The 18,280-nt window shown below is 41.2% G+C and overlaps 1 long non-coding RNA gene across 1 annotated transcript; it reads right to left on the bottom strand.

Annotated features, from left to right (window-relative positions):
* Positions 1-793: 793 nt before the first annotated feature.
* LOC115460443 lies at positions 794-16,033 on the bottom strand. Its single transcript, XR_003940493.1, has 3 exons — positions 16,024-16,033; positions 9,961-9,966; positions 794-878 (listed from the first exon to the last, which is right to left on the bottom strand). It is a non-coding gene; the product is annotated as an uncharacterized LOC115460443 (long non-coding RNA).
* Positions 16,034-18,280: the final 2,247 nt, after the last annotated feature.

Below are 18,280 nucleotides of genomic sequence, written 5' to 3'. Positions count from 1 at the left end.
ATCTGGAGAGGGAGAACGCCTTTAATTACTTCTGTAAAGGGCTGGCCAAAACAAGCACGTTTGCAGAACATGTACATGCAAAGGACCAGCTGTAAATCCAGCAGTGAAATATTGGGACATACTTGTATATTCAATAAATAATGTCTGAAAAAAAGAATACTACTGTTACAGGTATTATAGATCACTAATATAACATGTATTAATGAACCTAACGTTTAAGCACTTGTACTTATGCCAGCCGTAAAGCGGCATGGACACACATAATTTTCAGTTTTCTATAAGTTATGCACATAATTGGGAGCCCTGACCATACTCTGCCTCTGTGTACACCCCACTTGCAAAATATGTGCTACATTAAGTCAAGAGGGATATTTGCAGATTAGCATTTGAGCGCCGTGCTGGCATTTATGTAGACGCTAGGATTCTAAACTTTTACCTGCATTACCTGCATATAAGTGGGAGTGGCTAGCTCATAATATTGCGCCATATGCCTCACAAAAATCAGGCATATGTGAAACATCTGCTTTGGCTGTATATTCAGTGGCGCTGCCTGAATGGACAGTGCTGATAAGTGTACCATGGGTATAATTTGAAACCGTCTAAATCTGCTTTTTGAAATTGGGCTGGACACTTCATGGTTACAGATGTTTGGAATTGGATTAGAGCTTTTTCTATGCAGGTGCTGTTGGCTGCATTCGAACTCAGCTATTGTAGTACATGCTTTGAATCTGTGAATGTATTGTGGAGACCTATGTGACCCCCTGACAAAGGTTTTTCCAAAACCTGGCTGGGGTGGGTCCTGTTTCCATTAAAGTTGACATCTGGATAAACTCTTGCTATGTTTGTCCTTCCTAGAATCACTGCTGCTGTTTGGTTGTCTGTCAAATTATATGCTGCCTGTCTTGAATATTGGTCTTGTGGTTTTTAAAGGAGACGATAGCAAAAAGATTTTCTAATGCTCACATTTTGTAACGCTGGGGTAAGAGGATCTGGCTGGCTGTGTTTCTGCTCTGTTCTCTTCCTGAAAAACACACCAATAAAGTTAGTTACTGCTTGAAGGTTACTACCAGAAAGAAGATAAAGAACTGCAAGAGGCTAAACAGAGAGGTGAAGAATCAAATAGTGGAACAAAGCAATAAAAGTTATAAAGCCTTTCCGTTTGCACTGCACAGTGTAAATCTGTGTATCATCACCCTCATAGGATCTCTTCTATATGTTGTACGTTTGTCCTTCTAATAAAATTTACAATTTCAATAGGAGATTATCAACTGCATTATAAAGTCTTGCTCAGACCTGTCTGTTAAAATCAATTTTTATACCCTTAGATAATTGCACAGTGAAAACATAAGCATCAATATACTGGGACAGACTGAAGGTCCATCATGCTCAGTATCTTGGTTTCAACAGTGGCCAATCCAGGTCGCAAGTACATGGCAAGATCCCAGAACAGTAAAACAGATTTTATGCTGCTTATCCTAGAAATAAGCAGCGGATTTCCCCAAGTCCATCTTAATAATGGTTTATGGACTTTTCTTTTAGGAACTTGTCCAAACCTTTTTTAAACCTTGCTAAGCTAACTGCTTTTACTCTGACAATGAAAACCAGAACGTAGGGCCTCTTTTACTAAAGTGCGCTAGCATTTGTCACGCCAGAAATCCCTACCGTGGTTTAGTAAAAGAGGACCTTAATTATACATTGAGTGAAGGAATATTTTCTCTGATCTGTGTTAAATTTACTACTTTATAGCTTCATTGTGTGCCCCCTAGTCCTTGTATTTTTGGAAAGAGTAAACAAGTGATTCATGTCAACCCATTCCACTTCACTCAATATCTTCAATGACATCACCTACATCCTCTTCCTGGGCAGTGACTCCTAATGTGGAATCTTGCATCATAGAGCTATAGTTTGTTTTCCTCTTTCCTACACGCATCACTTTGCACTCGCTCACATTAAATGTCATCTGCCATTTGGACGCCCGGTCTCCCAGTCTTGTAAGGTAAGGTCCTCTTGCAATGTTTCATAATCCTTTTGTGATGTAACAACTTTGAATAACTTTGTGTAGTTGGCAAATTTGATCATCTCACTCATTTTCCTGTTTTCAGATCATTTACAAATATGTTAAAAAGCAGTGGTCCCAGCACAGACCCCTGTGGAACCCCACTATCTACCCTTCTGCATTAAGAATACTGACCATTTAACCCTACTCTCTGTTTTCTATATTTAAATCAGTTTTAATCCACAACGGGACACTACCTCCTATCCCATGACTTTCTAATTTCCTTAGGAGTCATTCTAATCATACTTTAGATCTATTTGTATACTATTTGTAAACAGTTTTGGTGTGTGTTTGGTGTCTGGAGGTGGTGTAAAAGTTTTGCAATAAATAGATGAAGGAACAACATTCACAAGACAGTTGCTACTCATATTTCTTTTAAATACACCAATTCTCATCCCTTGTCTATGGTCCAATAAAAAAAGGTATCATCTTATTTTCTTTTCTATGTTTTGATTTATTTCTATTTATTACCTTGCAATGCCAAAAAACTTCAGCTAATTCTAAATACTGATGTGAAGCTACTTCATTGAGATCATGTTACTTCGATTCTTGTTATGTAGCATTGGCTTTCTGTGGCCTAACGTATTACATTATAAATTCTCACTTTAGTCCACAGAGCACCTCATACTAGCATTTCAATTTATCTTGCTGATTTATTGATACTATGCATTCCAGGTTGTACTCTCTTCTCTGCACAAAATAACTTGCCGGCAGTTCCTCCATCTTCAAGGATAGGACTGCGGAGACGACCTATTGTTCAGCTTTCACATAGAAAGATGATGGCAGGTAAAGGTCAAATTGCCCATCCAATCTGCCCATCCACGGCATCCACTATCTCCAGTGGTGTCTCTAGACATAAATATTTTGGGTGGCAACAAAAGGGGAAGCTAGGTATGTGGCGGGAGGCAAGTCAATGCGACATTTCCATACATAACCCCCTTCCCCCTGCCACTTTTAAATGAGCAATCTTCTATATATAAAAGAAACCCTCCCCCATCCAGTCTGTTTAAAGTACCTGGTAAATCCATCATTATATAATTGATAGCATCAATCAGCAAATTCTTCTATGTGGGCGTGAAGTTTGGATTCTCTACAGGATTGGTCAGAATCTCAATAGAAACCTTGAAGCTCCAGTTCTGTATCACAAACTCCATATTCCACAATAGTGAAGCTACCCCCTTACAACTGACCACACAAAAAATATTCAAATTATGAAAATCAACTCAGGAACAGCACACGCTCCTTCCACTGCCAGATACTTTGTTTAAAATATATGGATTTTATTTGTATAGTGACTACCGCAGTGCTTTTCAACCCAGTCCTTGGGGTACACCCAGCCAATCAGGTTTCTGGGATATCTACAATGAAGAGGCATGAGATAAGTCTGTATACCAAGGAGGCATTGTATGAAAATCTCTCTCATGCATCTTGTTTGTGGATATCTCACAAACCCAACTGGCTGTGTGTGCTCAGCGCTGCTCTACCAGAAGTGGAGAGCATTTTTATTTTTAAAACAGGCACTTTGAAAAATAAGACAAAACCCTGCAAAATGACTCTCAAAACCTGTATAGAAAAGTTACCAAATCATAATAGCCCTAACCTAGGGTTACCATATTTTGTCCCCCAAAAAGGAGGACACATGCCCCACCCCTTTCACGCCCCACCCTGCCCCATTCATGCCCCGCCCTGCCCCCTTTCACACCCATCCCACCCCCTTTGACACCCTCGCTCCACCCCTGTCACATTTTCCCCTCCCCCCTGTCACCCCGTCACTCCCCCTCCCCGTCACCCCTCTCCCCTTACCTTACTACTGCCCTGGTGGTCTAGTGACCACTTCGGGGCACTTCTAATATATTGCTTCTATGGATATATATACTGCTATATAAACGATGTATATACAGTAGATTATGTTAAAACGTAAACATATCAGATAATAAGTTTACATTTTTCTCTGGACTTTTTAAATCTCCGCTTTATATCAGATAATAAGTTTACGTTTTAACATAATCTACCGTTTATATAGCAGTATATATATTCATAGAAGCAATATATTAGAAGTGCAACATCTATAGAGAAGTGAGCAATCTGAGAATTGGCTATCTAGAGATTTTGGATGGTTAACCATACATTACTACATGCAATATGACGTTTTATTTTTCAATAACATACATATGCAAAAATTGGATTTTATTGGATATCATAATATTGAAACATCAACACATGTTCGTTGTAGGATTCTTCTTTTCAAAGCGCCATCTGTTAAGGTGTGCAATTGAGAGCTCAACAAATAGGTAATTTTAATATATAGCTATTTCTGTTTTATCTATTAGTCTTAAAAATAGTGTATATACATGTATATGATTTTTTCTTATTTTGTAGTTTTTTGAGTGGAACTTATACAATCATATATATATTGATTAGGTAGGTGTCCAAAAAATTTTTTTTTTTATTTTTTTTTAAGACAAAAGAAATCTTTTTAAATATAAGCACGTTTAGAGTCCCATGTTTGGTCATTTTGCAGCATATATTTTATTAATTAATGTTTATTAATATTTTCCATTATCATTTAATATTTTGTTTTATTATTTATATATTCAGTATATAATTAAATTATTTATTATTTACTGTTAAAATATGTATTTTATTTGTATTTTTTTGTTGATAAAACATATAAACAGAATGTCTGTCCTTGGAAAGAATGTTATTAACATACAGTGTTTTAATTGTATTTAGTCATAATTTATATATTTATAGAATTGTACTATGTCATTCCGATATTTTAGTAGGTTATATTATCATGGTGTTTTAAGTTTTAGATTATTAGCCGAGTACTTTATCATGGTTTAAGAACATAATTATTATCGTTTTGCTTTTAATTGTTTTTATTGTTTAGATTTGTTCTAATTGTTATATAACTGTTTATTTTGTAGCCTCTGATGCAGCCAAACACGGCCTGTGTCGGGCTTCCTAACTATATTATGATCTATATTTATCAATAAAATTTTTTATATATACGTATCTGCTTTGCCTGTTTTCCATCTTGGAGTTTGCAGATCGATTACCCTGTTGTTTTCTTGGACCTTCAAGCACCATCCCTAGCCGTCTTCAAATCTAGGCTAAAAGCCCACCTTTTTGATGCTGCTTTTAACTCCTAACCCCTATTCACTAGTTAGTACCCATGTCTGTTTTCTCATTCCCACCTTAAGTAATTCCCTTATCACTTATTTGTCCTATTTGTCTGTCCTAATTAGATTGTAAGCTCTGTCGAGCAGGGACTGTCTCTTCATGTTCAAGTGTACAGCGCTGCATACGTCTAGTAGCGCTATAAAAATGATAAGTAGTAGTAGTAGTACATGAGGTTAGGACTACCTTTTCAAGATTTGAAACTAAAGACTTTTTTTAATCAAGCATTGGAGAGTTGATATGCAATTATGTGTCGGTGTTGTATGGGTTGGTTCTAAATGCCTTATTTTTTTTAAGTAAGATTTATTTCTCCTTTATATTTATTTTGTCCTTTTTTCCTATGTTGAAATCTCTAGTTTATTTGATTTTAGAGTACACCACTTTGCTGTTTAGTTTGAACAGCAGTTAATCAAGTTTAAAAAAATATAATCATAAGCATAAACGGAACACAGAAGCAGGTGCACCATCTTTCCTACTGAGAAATGTATGAAGAAGGCTTTGGCAGATTCAGAATCAGATGAATAATCAAGTGAGGGGATTTTCAGATTCAGAAAACATTGAGGCGGATATTCAGACTAACTCCCATGGTTGGCGCTAAAACCAGATATTCAATAACAGGCCATTTCCGGTGACCAGCATTGAATATCCGGTTTACTTTTGGCCGGTTTGATTTTAACTGACCAAGCTGATATTCAGCACCGGCCGGTCAAAGTCAAACCAGCCAAAGATAGGACTGTCTTACACACGAAGTGGCAATGTGCTGAAAATTGGCAGATAGCCAGTTATATCGGCCGATATAGAATTGTAAGCCACATTGAGCCTGCAAAGAGGTGGGATAAATGTGGGATACAAATGCAATAAATAAATAAATAAATATAACCGCTAGCCGCTAACCAGCAATATTCAGTGGAACATGGTCGGTCATGTCCTGCTGAATATCGGCAGATAGCCGGCTATGTGGCATTTAACCAGCCAGGTGCCGATCCTGGCTGGTTAAATGCCTTTGAATATGAGGGGAATTGGATGTTTAGGAGCAGCAGAGGATTTGGAAATACTAGTTGCTAGCATGGTAGGTGGTGAGGAAATAGTAAATGATATTATCAGGGCCAAGAGCACTGTCCCAGAACAGCAGGCAGTGGAGAGTATGAGGGATGCCGCTGGCCTTTCATCATTGGAACATCAATAAACCAGGCTCAAATACTCCTGCCACATACTCAGCTGCGACATTGAACATAAGTAAAGTCATAAAATTATAGGGCAAGTGGGTGGATCACAGACTCCCAGACTTTCCATTCTGCTGCAATGGTGTCATCAAGATGAGCTTTAATCCCCCGCTGCAATCGGAACCCTCTCAGCAGAAAGAATTTCCCTGCCCCAGGCCTGGACCACCCAGTGTTTTCATATTAGCCGGGTGTAGTTTGTCTGAGTTGCATGGCACCAGTTATAGCCGGTTCCATGCACTGGCAGGCACTCCACCCTTTTATTTTCTACCACTTTTGAAATACAAAAATGTCCCTTTTGGAGCTTTGTTCCTTAATTGGCTGCACTTATATGTGTGATTGTCTGGCATATGAGTCTTGCACATATGAGTGCTGACAATTCTATGTGGAGATGGCGATAATCGACAAATTTAATCATAGGTGTTCACACCTAAAAGCTGCTGCTGCTTTTTCTGAGTATCTAGATTTGATTAATCATTGCTCCCTCTTCATGTGTTGGCAAATACACATTTAATTGCCAGCTTCCTTATACATAAGCTTACAAAATGTTCCATGTCTGTCAGATCCTTACTGGGAAAATTATAAACTTCCTGACCTGGACATCCCAATTCCTACCTAAACATTCTATGCAAAATGGGGTTATGTGTTTCTGATTTTAAAAGAACTGATCCCAATCTGCATGTGATTGGAGGTAATGTCCTATTGTGGATTGGAAACTGGTTAAGGTAAGAAAAAAATGCCTGGGACTATGGTCAGTTTTCCTAATAAGGAAAGGTAGATAGCGGAATGCCCCAGGGACTTGTACTGGGGGTCAGTATTATTTAACACATTCATACATGATCTGGAAAAGAGATCAATGAATGATATATAAGTTTTAGCTGATATGTACATCCTGAGCCATAGGGTCTGAACAGGAAGAGGCCTGCTTTAATGTTTGCAGCAGCTAAATCATTAAGCTGTTTGGTTACAGCAGAGTTCAATGGGAACAAGTTAAACACTGGTTCTCTTTCTGAAAGGTTCTAATTGCAGGGAGAGGCAGGCCTAGGCTGCGGCAAATTGGTTGGATACAACTTCATTTGTGCATTGATGCATAAAAATTAGGGCTGCATTTCAATTAAAATTTGTAATCGCAATAAAAAAAAATTAATCTCACAATTAAAGGCAGTGGCATAGCTAGCAGTCCATTGCGGGGGGGGGGGGGGGGGGGGGGGGGAGAGGGCCACAGGGGTGGACTGGGGGCATGCATTTTCTCTCCCTCCCTGTCTCTTCTCCTTCCCCAGTGCAGCCTCTCTCTCACTTTCTCTTCCTCCAGCTGGTCTACATAATAACTTTCTCCCCCTTCAGGATCCTGCATCTTCTCCTGTCTGTCCATCCATCCATCCTTTTCCCACCCCACTCAGGTCTATCAGAGCAGCATCTGCACCTCCATCCAGCAGGCCCAGCATTTTTCCCCTACCCCACAGGGTCCAGTCAGGGAGGGCCACTGACAGACAGAGCTGGACCTGTGGCAGGGCTGCTGCAGCCTTTGCCCGCTCCACTCAGGCCGCCGCCGCCCCTGTCACTGCCCCTGCCACCACCCCCTCCACTTGGGCCGCCCCCGCCCCCTTACCTTCCTACATCTGCTCCTCCCTTAGTCTGTCACTTTCCTACTCTTGTGTTCCGGGACCCGGGTTATCACATTAACGCAATCACCCAGGTCCTGACACACAGGAGCAGGAGAGAGACAGAACGAGAAAGCAGAACCTTCTGCTTGCTTCCGGAAGCCTTGCCAGCACCGGGCTCAGGGAATCTTGCCCCCCTTCTCAGCGGCCCTGGGTCCAGTGTCTCTTCTGTTCCATCCAGCATATTTCCCTGTCTCTTCTCCCTCCCTCCTTCCCTCTCTCTTACTCCAGCTGATCTATATGATAACTTCCCTCCCCTTCTGGGTCCTGTATATTTTCCTGAGTGTCCATCCCTTCCACATCTCACTCAGGTCCATCAGAGCAGCACCTGCTCTTCTCTTCCCCTTCATCCAGCAGGCAAACCCAGTGTCTCCCTCCCCCCCCCCCCCCCAGGGATCCAGTATCTCTCCCTCTCTCTTCCATGCCATCCAGCATCTTTCACTGTCCCTTCTCCCCCTCTAGGGTCCTCATCTTTTCGTCCTGTGACTGTCTGTCTGTCTTTCCCCACCCCAGTACATCAGAGCAGCACCCACACCTCTGCCTCCCTCCCCACAGTAGGACGGGCAATCCCTCTACTTGCCTTGATCACAACAGTGATCAAGGGAGAGATCAGAAATGCCAGCAGCCTGCCTACCTGGAAGTGAAGGGGAAGGGGGGGGGGGGACACTTCTGCAGAAACAGATCCTTTCATGTGAGGTCTTCCCCTACATTTTTAATGGGCACTTTCTTTGCTGCGCTGGGCTGCTCAGTGCTGTGGCTGCCACTGGTTTTTGAGTTGGAGAGACTAGTCAGTTCCGGCCTCTTACTGGGTGCCTCTGTCTCCCTCCCCTCCTGGACCTGCCTGCAGCTCTGTCTCGTCCCCCTGCCCAGTGTCCCTTTTTAAAACCAACATATCTTCAGCTCTGCAGCACCAGCCATACTCAAAGGCTGCACCATGACTGGACCTTTCCCTCTGACCCGTCCCGCCCCTTTTGAAAACAGGAAGTTGCATCACAAGGGGTAGGATGGGTCAGAGGGAAAGACTCAGTGCAGCCTTTGAGTACAGCTGGTGCTGCAGAGCTGAAGACATGCTGCTTTCGAAAAGGTACACTAAGCAGGGGACGCCAGAGTTAGGGGCATCCGGGAGGGGAGGGAGAGATGCCGGACTATGCTTGGGAGGCAGAAGGGAGAGAAAAGGTGCACAGCATGCGATTAATTATTAATCATGATAAATTTTTAAAATTGTGATTAGTAATGAATGCATTGATTGCAGTGCTAATCACGATGAGTTTGCAGCCCTAATTTATTTATTTTATTTATTTCTGCATTTGTACCCCACATTTTCCAATCTAGATGTTGGTTTAATGTGGCTTACAGGTTACTTTGGGTAGATCAGTTACAATGCCTGTTTGCAGTAGTCAAGAGCTTTGTTCAGAGTCTTTAGTGGTCATGCATCTGTGTGTGTTGGTTGTTATTCAGGCCAAATGTGTAGGTTCATTGAAGAAAAACTTTCGAAGAGGTGGGCTTTCAGGTTCTTCCAGAAGGTAGTGAACTCGTTTGTGCACTTTAGAGCTTTTGGTATTGTGTTCCAAATCTTGGGGCTGATGTATGTGAAGCTGGTTGAGCATGAGGATTTGTATTTTATTCCTTGGCACTTAGAGAAGGGTAGGGTAAGATAGGTTCTTGATCCCTTGAGTGCATTGCACGCATGTATTTTGGTGCTAGGCTGACAATTATTCTGTAGACCAATGAGCATATCTTGAATGATACATGTGATTTGATGGGTAGCTGTAGGTTTTGGAGCAACGGTTTTGTGCTTTTGAAGCAATTTGGTCCCAATATTAGTCCATCAGAGCAGCACCTGCTCCTCTCTTCCCCTTCATCCAGCAGGCAAACCCAGTGTCTCCCCTGTTTGCATTTTTTAAAAAATAGTTGTTCCTTGCATCCAGCATAAATTCTGTTGCAGTAATTGGCATGTGAGAGGACCATGGATTGGACTATTGATCGGAATACATTTCTTGGCAAGTAGTTTTTTATGCGTTTTAGTTTCCACATGGTTTGGAACATTTTCTTCATGGTGCTTGAGATTTGTTTATTGAAGGATAGATTGTGGTCAAAGGTGACTCCTAGAATTTTTGGATTGTCAGTTAGTGGAAGGGATGTGCCCTTGATGTTGATGTTTGAGAAGTGATCGGTATTGTGTAGTGATGTACCAGGCAGTGAATTTTTCTTTGTTCAGTCTGAGCTTGAATGTTTCTGCCCATGTTTCCATTGTGTTTATACTGTATGCTATCCTGGTCTCGATTTCATGAGGATTATTTTTGAAAGGGACGTAGATTGATTCATCATCAGCATATATAAGAGGGTTGAAACCCTTTTTGGATAGTGTTTGAGTAAGAGGGGCCATCATCAGGTTGAATAGCATTGGTGAGAGTGGTGAGCCCTGACGAACACCGGATTCCGCTTTCCATGGAGAGGAAAGAGAGGAGTTTGTCTTCACTTGATAGGATCTGGTGATCAGGAAGCCTAGGAACCAGTCAAGGACTTTCCCCCAAATACCTATTTTATCAAGTACTCTTTTGAGGATTTGGTGGCCAACCATTTCAAAAGCACTTGTCAAACTGTAGTAGAAGAATGTTTTTCCCATTTGTAATTTACTTTTTGATGTTGGCCAAAAGTATATTTAGTACTGTTTCAGTGCTGTGTTGTGGTCTGAAGCCTGACCACAAATGGTGTAGTATGGTGTACTGTTTGTCGATTTAATCGGTTAGTTGGTTGGCCATTATACCTTCCATTATTTTTGACATTAGAGGAGTGGATGCCACTGGTCTGTAGTTTGAGGCATTCTTGATGGTTTTTTTTAGGTGTTCTTCATGATGGGTGTGAGCATTATGTTGCTTTTCTCCATTGGGAAATGGCCTTCCTGCAGCATGTAATTCAAATGGGAGGTGAGTTGGTCAATGAATCTATCCGATGCTATCTTTAGTAGATGGTTGGGGCAAATATCAAGCAAGCAGTGAGCGGAAGAGAATTTTCTTAATGCCTGTGCTACCATCTCGAATATGGGTTGTATGAAGGTGGTCCATGTCCTGTCTGCAGGGGCTTCTTCTGGGCAGTGATTGAGTTTGTCTATGAATGCTTCTAAATTTGTGGCAACATATGTTAAGATCTTTCTGAGAATGAGGATCTTTTCTTCAGAAAATTTGGTGAGTTAATTTGCTGATGGGGGCTCTTCGTTCGCTGACGTCACTGGTTTGATGTTTATTAAGTTATAAGTTTATATAGTTTCTTTGTGTCTTTGTGATCTGCTCCTATATGTTCTTTGTAGTATTTCATTTTGGCCTGTCTGATTTTGGTTTTTAACCTGTTTCATGCTTCTCTCCATGCATTTCTGTTTGTATCATTTTTATTTTTGTCCAAGCTCGTTCTAGTCTTCTGCAGTGGGTTTTGGCCATTTTCAATTCTTCATCATACCATGGTACTGCTTTGTGTCTCTGTCCTGTTTTTGTTTTCAAAGGGGTTATTGTGTCTAGTATTTTGGTACATTTTTTGTCCCTTTCTAGTAGGAATCTTTCTGAGTTAGTCGATGGTGACCACTGATCTTCATATATGGCTGTCCAAAATTTGATTGGATCAATCTTTCCATTAGATTTCTATGGTTTATGTGATTGTATTAGGTGTTTTAGGTGTTCTTTCCAGTACAGGGTCATGTTTAGCTTGAAGTGATTGGACCAAGGAACTTTTGTCCATCCTGGGTTCTGTATTCTAAAGTCACTGTTCTGCGAGAATCTGTAGGCTGGTAGATCTAAAGCATGTCCTTTGTTGTGGGTTGAAGACACATATGGTCACTAGAAGTCCCATATTTGGAGGAATTCATCACATTCTTTGGAGTAATTAGTTCTCTGGTCATCTAGATGTAGATTAATATCTCCTAGTAACAGTGTGTTGGGGTTGGCTATGCATGTGTTTGAGATGAAGTCCATGAAGTTTGTTTGAATTGATTTTCAGTTTCCTGGGGGTTTATAGAATAGTATGCAGCTCAGTTGATTGTGTAGAGTTTGGTCTTTGATTTTGGCAATTTCCAGAAGTGGTGTTATAGATTCCACCAAAGCTTCCACTGTGAAAAAGGAGCTGTAGATTAGGGCAATTCCTCCATCTCTTTTCCCATTTCTGGTCCAATGTAGGATTTTGTATCCCAGTGGACATATTTCCAGGACGATGGGAAATATGTCATGGATCCATGTTTTGGTGATGAAAACCAGTCTGAAGTCTTCATCGGTTATCCAATCCTTTATTATTTTTGTTTTGTTTATCACTGATCTGTTATTGAATACCTGCCTACTAGTATTGGCAGGAATTCATCCTCCGTTATCGTGACAGTGGTAATTTTTGTTAGTTGACGTTGACTTGGATTTCTGAGTTTCTTGATTGTGTCTCCATTGTGTTTGTCCTGTGTGTGAGTGGTTTCCATTTTTTTGTTTGTCCTGTGTGGTTGTTTGGGCTCTGCCCAGGGAGCCAGCGGTTCTTCCCATTGGGTGACGTAGGTTGCATAGTATCAGTATATTCTTGTTTTCACCTTGGGTTAGGGCATCTATGGATATTAGTGTACATTTTTCCTCTTGAGGTGCAGGGAATTTTATTTTTATGTGTGTGAGAGAGAGAGAATAGAAGTCAACCTGCGATTTTCTACCTGGATAGAATGTCCCCGCTTGGGTGGATGAGGAAGAGGGAGCAGAGGAATGCGGAGAAGGTTCTTTTGCCCATTTGTGTATGTGTGTGTGAAAGAGTAATGAGTCAGTTTGTGCTTTTTCTGTGCCTGAATGGAACATTCCCGGTCGAGGTAGATGAGGGAGAATTGAGCAGAGGAATGCGGGTAATGACTTCTTCTGCCCGTTGGTGTTGAGTCCTGCAGGGTTCCAGTGAGGTAGCCAAGAGGTTCATGGCACCTCTTCAGTGGTGGTCGCTTACTGCCTCCTCGCAATGTGCCACCAAGGGGAAGATCTCTTGCAGACCCTCCACAGCGTGATTTATGACAAATTTGTTTGTAGAGTCATGATAATAGTTTATTTTCAAGGTAAAAATAATGGTCAACCAATAAATTCAAAGTGATGCCTTTTTATTGGGCTTAATAAAATTGTGATTTGGGACTATGAGATCAATGTGGTACATTAAGGGGAGAAGGATATCCCTCACTCCTTGGATCTCTGGAATGGAGAGGGAATCCTTCTACCCCCTGAATTGGGCACCTTTCTCTGACTCTCACAAGATAGCACGTGGGCTAAGGCTGTCTCTAGTTGATGCAGAGTGAGCTAAGAATTTTGCACCAACCTAATGAAGGAAGTACAGCCCTCCAAAGCAAGCCACAAATCCACAAAGCCCTTTCTTTGCATTTATATAAATGAATTGGCTTGGCATCTATAATAAGTTATTTAAAATAACACTTAGCACTGTACTTGAAAACCAGTGAACAAGCAACCTGATAATATTGACAAGGCTTCAGCTGGATATTAATACAAGTTAGGGAAGATATTTTACATATAATATGGTTGGGTTGCTCAATATGATGTCTGTCTGTCTGTTGACTTCCTCACTGGTGTTTGTTGAGGGATGCTGTCTCCTAGACCTTAATTTATTTTCAGACTCAGAGCAGCAGGGGTGCTGTGATCCAGTTGCTGCCTTCCAGACAGCCTGCAGGCAAGTTCAGGAGCCTGGAACAGACATTGCAGAGAACTATTCCATTCCTTAATCTAGCACTGTTCTGTTTAGTGTGATGAGTGTGTTCAGGGGCAGACTCAAGAAAAATGTCAGGAAGTATTTTTTCATGGAGAGAGTGGTGGATACTTGGAATGTCCTCCTGTGGGAGATGGTGGAGATGAAAACGGTAACGGAATTAAAAAATGCGTGGGATAAACATAAAGGAATCCTGTTCAGAAGGAATGGATCCTCAGAAGCTTAGCGGAGATTGGGTGGCAGAGCCGGTGGTGGGAGGCGGGGCTAGTGATTTGGAGGTGGGGCTAGTGCTGGGCAGACTTCTACGGTCTGTGCCCTGAAAATGGCAGATACAAATCAAGGTCAGGTATACACAAAAAGTAGCACATATGAGTTTATCTTGTTGGGCAGACTGGATGGACCGTGCAGGTCTTTCTCTGCCGTCATGTACTATGTTACTCACGTTACTATGAGACAGACAATATGTGTAGAATTTTTGTAGAATGGGGTCCACCGGGTTACACATTTCTTCCTGGTCTGGCCCCTCTCCTCAATCCATAGTTCCACTTTCTTCTTGCCTAGAATTAAGTCCTGTTCTCTGCTGTCCAATTTATGTACTTTGCACACAGCGTGGATAAGCATGCTGTTTGTAAAGCAGCATGCCCCAAAGGGGGCAGGAGGCCTGGCAGCCCTGGAAAGATACAGCCATGCCATCTCATAGAGGCAGTGGGTCTGGTGGGCAGCAAATCCAATGCTTTGAGGTTCATTACAGCCATGGAGAGTGTGGACCAATGGAGACAGAGGTTCAGGGGGTCAGAAGTGAAGTATTTGATGGGGTCAGGCTATGGAAGCTTGGAGGACAAATGGGGAGGCAAAATGCTCTGGTTATTTCCAACAGCTGGCAGCTAGTTACTTAAAGAAGAATTTTGAGTTTCCTTGTCATGCCCTCTCTCAACCACTGCTTCCTTTCAATTAGATGCTTCTTATAGTTTTAATGATCAAACAGATCACTGTAGAGGGATTTTACAAACCCACAGCCAGCAGGAAGGCAAATAAGCAAAGATTAGTGTGCAACTTTTTCCATCCTGGACCTCAGAGGCTTATTTGCTATGGAGTTCTCTCATGATCTCATCCCACGCTTAGGAAAAAGTGTGATTTGATGGCACTCAGTCATTTTCAGCTCCAGCTTTTTAAAAGATTAGGGAATTTTCCATAGACAGATATCAGTGTACACACTTTTGATTTTTACAGGGTTCCTTAAAATCAAGTCGAACTCTTAATGCTGACAAGCTAAATACAGTTAAATATACTATGAACCGCTACTGTGTTAAATTGACTTTCTAAAAGGAAGTACACTGTAACTCTAAAATTGTGGTCATATATAAAGGTCTTTGTACTAAGTTATATGAAAATGGGCATGGCAACTCAAATTATCTGTCCATTTTAACTTCATTATCAGATTGGGCTTTACTGCCTGATGTTCTAAAATAAAAACCATAATGCAATAGAATTACAATGGTTTTCTTAAAATCATGCAGTCTTGTAATACTGCCACATCTGGCAGTTGAGATTTCCCCACATTAACTGGGAGTTAGTGCACGGATCTCTCCCGTATCTCCTCATAACATGAAGTTGCCTTCAGGTCCTCATTACCCCCTCCCCCCAAAAAGGCATCCAGAAACCTTACATACCCCCAAAATGAGTAACCAATGCCAGCTCTTTCCCAACACAACACAAGTCCTTGGAGAGCCCATACCTTAGTCCAGCTGGGCCTCCTCACTCTAAATAGCACTTCATAGCTGGAAAATGAGAAAGACGATCAAACTTCCAGATGACGCAAAATAATTCAAAGTTATTAAAACAAGAGTAAATTATTAGGAGGAACATGCAAGACTGGGGGCTGGGTATCTAAATGAGAGATGTGGTAGCCGTGTTAGTCCACTTTTAAAGGAAATCAATAGAAATAGAATAAAATAAAGCAGAGAAAAGAAAAGATGAAATTTAATGTGACCAAGTGCAGAGCAATGCACATAATCCTAACTCTATAGAAGTATATAGAATGGATTTTATATCAGGAGTCATCGCCCAGGAAAAGGATTTTGAGTCATCGTTGAAATCCTCTGCTCAGTGTGCGGTGAACAGTCAAAAGAGCAAATTATTGTTTGTGATAGGTCATCAATAAAATTGTTTAAAACTAAAACTGAGAATATCATACTGCTTCTGTACCAAAACATGGTGTGACCACACCTTAAGTACTGTGTGTAGTTCTGATCATCCCAATTCAAAAATGAGGTAGCTGAACTAAAATAGGTTCAGGGAGAGGAAATCAAATAATAAAGGAGATCGAATTGAATTTAATTTCAGCATTTCTAGTCCTCTGACCCCTCAAGGAGTTTACAGCAGGATACAAGGGACAAAGTGAAATGCAATAATTTGTATAACTATAATCAGTAAAAATACAATAATCTATATATATATAACTCACCCTCAACGTTCTATTGTCGGATGATGTCACTGAGGCCAAGGTTCGTAAGTTCGAAGCTCTGAAGCCAAGAAAATCACAGCCTCGGGGCCCCGCCCTCGCGTCAAACGTTATGACGTTGAGGGCGGAGGCGGAGCAATTCACCCACATCGACGACGGGTGGGGGGGGGGGCACAGGAAAGCCTTGCTAGCGCCCGTTTCATTGGCTCCAGAAACGGGCCTTTTTTTACTAGTGTCATAATAAGAAACAAGCATGAACACAGACAAAGATTAAATGATAAAGGAGATGGAATGATCTTCCTATGAAGAAAAATTGAACAGGTTACAGTTTTTCAAATTGGAGAAGACAACAGAGAGGGTATGATAGAGGTCCTATAAAATCAAGAATGAGGTGAAATAGGTAATAAACAGGCATTTCCATTTTCACATAATACTAAGACCAGGGGAAACTCTATGAAACAATCAGGTAAAAGATTTAAAATAACTTGGAGAAAATATGTTTTTCACTCAGCTATAGAATTCATTGCTGGAAGATGTGGCATCTAGCATAAGTGGATTGGGAAGGAGTTTCGACAAGTTCCAGAGGGAAAAAGCCATATACTGTTAGTACGCCTTGGAGAGAGAAACAAGAATAGATCTACTCTTTGAGAGCCTGCCATTTACTAGTGGCACTGATTGGCCACTGTTAGAGACAGGATGTTGGGCTCAATAAACCTTTCATCTGACCCAGCAGAGCACAATATATTTTTAATACTTACTTTTTTGTGTGCGATGATCTTCTCAAAGGATATTGATCTTTAAAATCAAGGCACTCTACAAACATAACTAATATTTCTCTCCAATGCCTAGTGATTATTCTAGAGCCAAAGCAAATATTTACTATTGTTTACAATTTTTCATGTGAATCTCTTGTCTCCCTTTAGTTGGCTCAGTAGCCATGTCAAGGACGTGCTGCAGGGAAACTAGGACAGCGTCAGCAGAAGAGAGATCTAGAGATGATGCTCATGGGAAGATACTGAACAGATGTAGGTTGAGCCATTGCAGAAAAGGAACTGAGGTTGCCTGAAGGAAAGAGGTCCAGTCACATTAAGGGCCCTGGCTGAAAACAAGAGAAAGAGTTTCCCTCCAATGCCACCTATGGCAATCCTTTTGAAGAGGGATGAAAATTAGTTCCCCTGAAGGAGAGAAGAGGAATTTTAATGAGCACCAGGAAAGCAGGAAGAAGAAAATAAAAAGGCACAGATCATTGGAGCCTCATGCTAGAGAGGAAAGGTGAAAGGAGAGATAAGGTACCCAGCATCCTTAGAGACAGAAGTTTGTCCATTAAGGGTCATGTTGCTAGGGTGATACAAATGACCTTTTATAAACTAAGACTGATTTGGAGGCTAAAATATCTAATTTCATTGAGAAATTTGCAAACAGTTGTGCAATTGATTACTGCAATAGTCTGTTTATTAGTTTTCCTAAGATATACTGTACATCAGAGTGCTACAGGCCATTCAGAAATCAGCTGTTTACTTACAGGGCAGAAGCAAGGGGAACATGTTACCCCATATTTAGTGAGGCTACTTTGGCTACCTATTGGCTATTGTATCAAATGTATTTATTTTTGGAAATCTTATTTGACCCAGAAGGTCTTACTTCTTCTTTAGGCTTCCAACTGGAACAGGTCTCTAATGGCCTATGGCATCAGGGAGAGTTCCCCTATTTGATAATTCCCCACCTAGTCCAGCTATTATGGGGACATCTCTTGGCCAGAGGGCACAGATTGCCACTCACTCCAGAAGTTGGCATATATGACTCTAAATCTGGCAAGCAGGTGTTGAGCAGTAGCTGAGATTTCCCTCTATCCAGGGGTTTGTGAATGCTGTTCCTCTAGTATCTCCCCAAAATGGAAGATGTGACCCAAGACAGAAAACCAGTTCTTCCGCATGGCAGCACACAACACTGCCACTAAGCCGCAGGGCCAGCCCAGATGTATATTTTAATC

Source organism: Microcaecilia unicolor, chromosome 1 (assembly GCF_901765095.1).
Source record: "Microcaecilia unicolor chromosome 1, aMicUni1.1, whole genome shotgun sequence".
Taxonomy (NCBI): domain Eukaryota; kingdom Metazoa; phylum Chordata; class Amphibia; order Gymnophiona; family Siphonopidae; genus Microcaecilia; species Microcaecilia unicolor.
The sequence above is the reverse complement of the archived record's forward strand: the minus strand, read 5'-3'. Positions and strand labels throughout refer to the sequence as shown.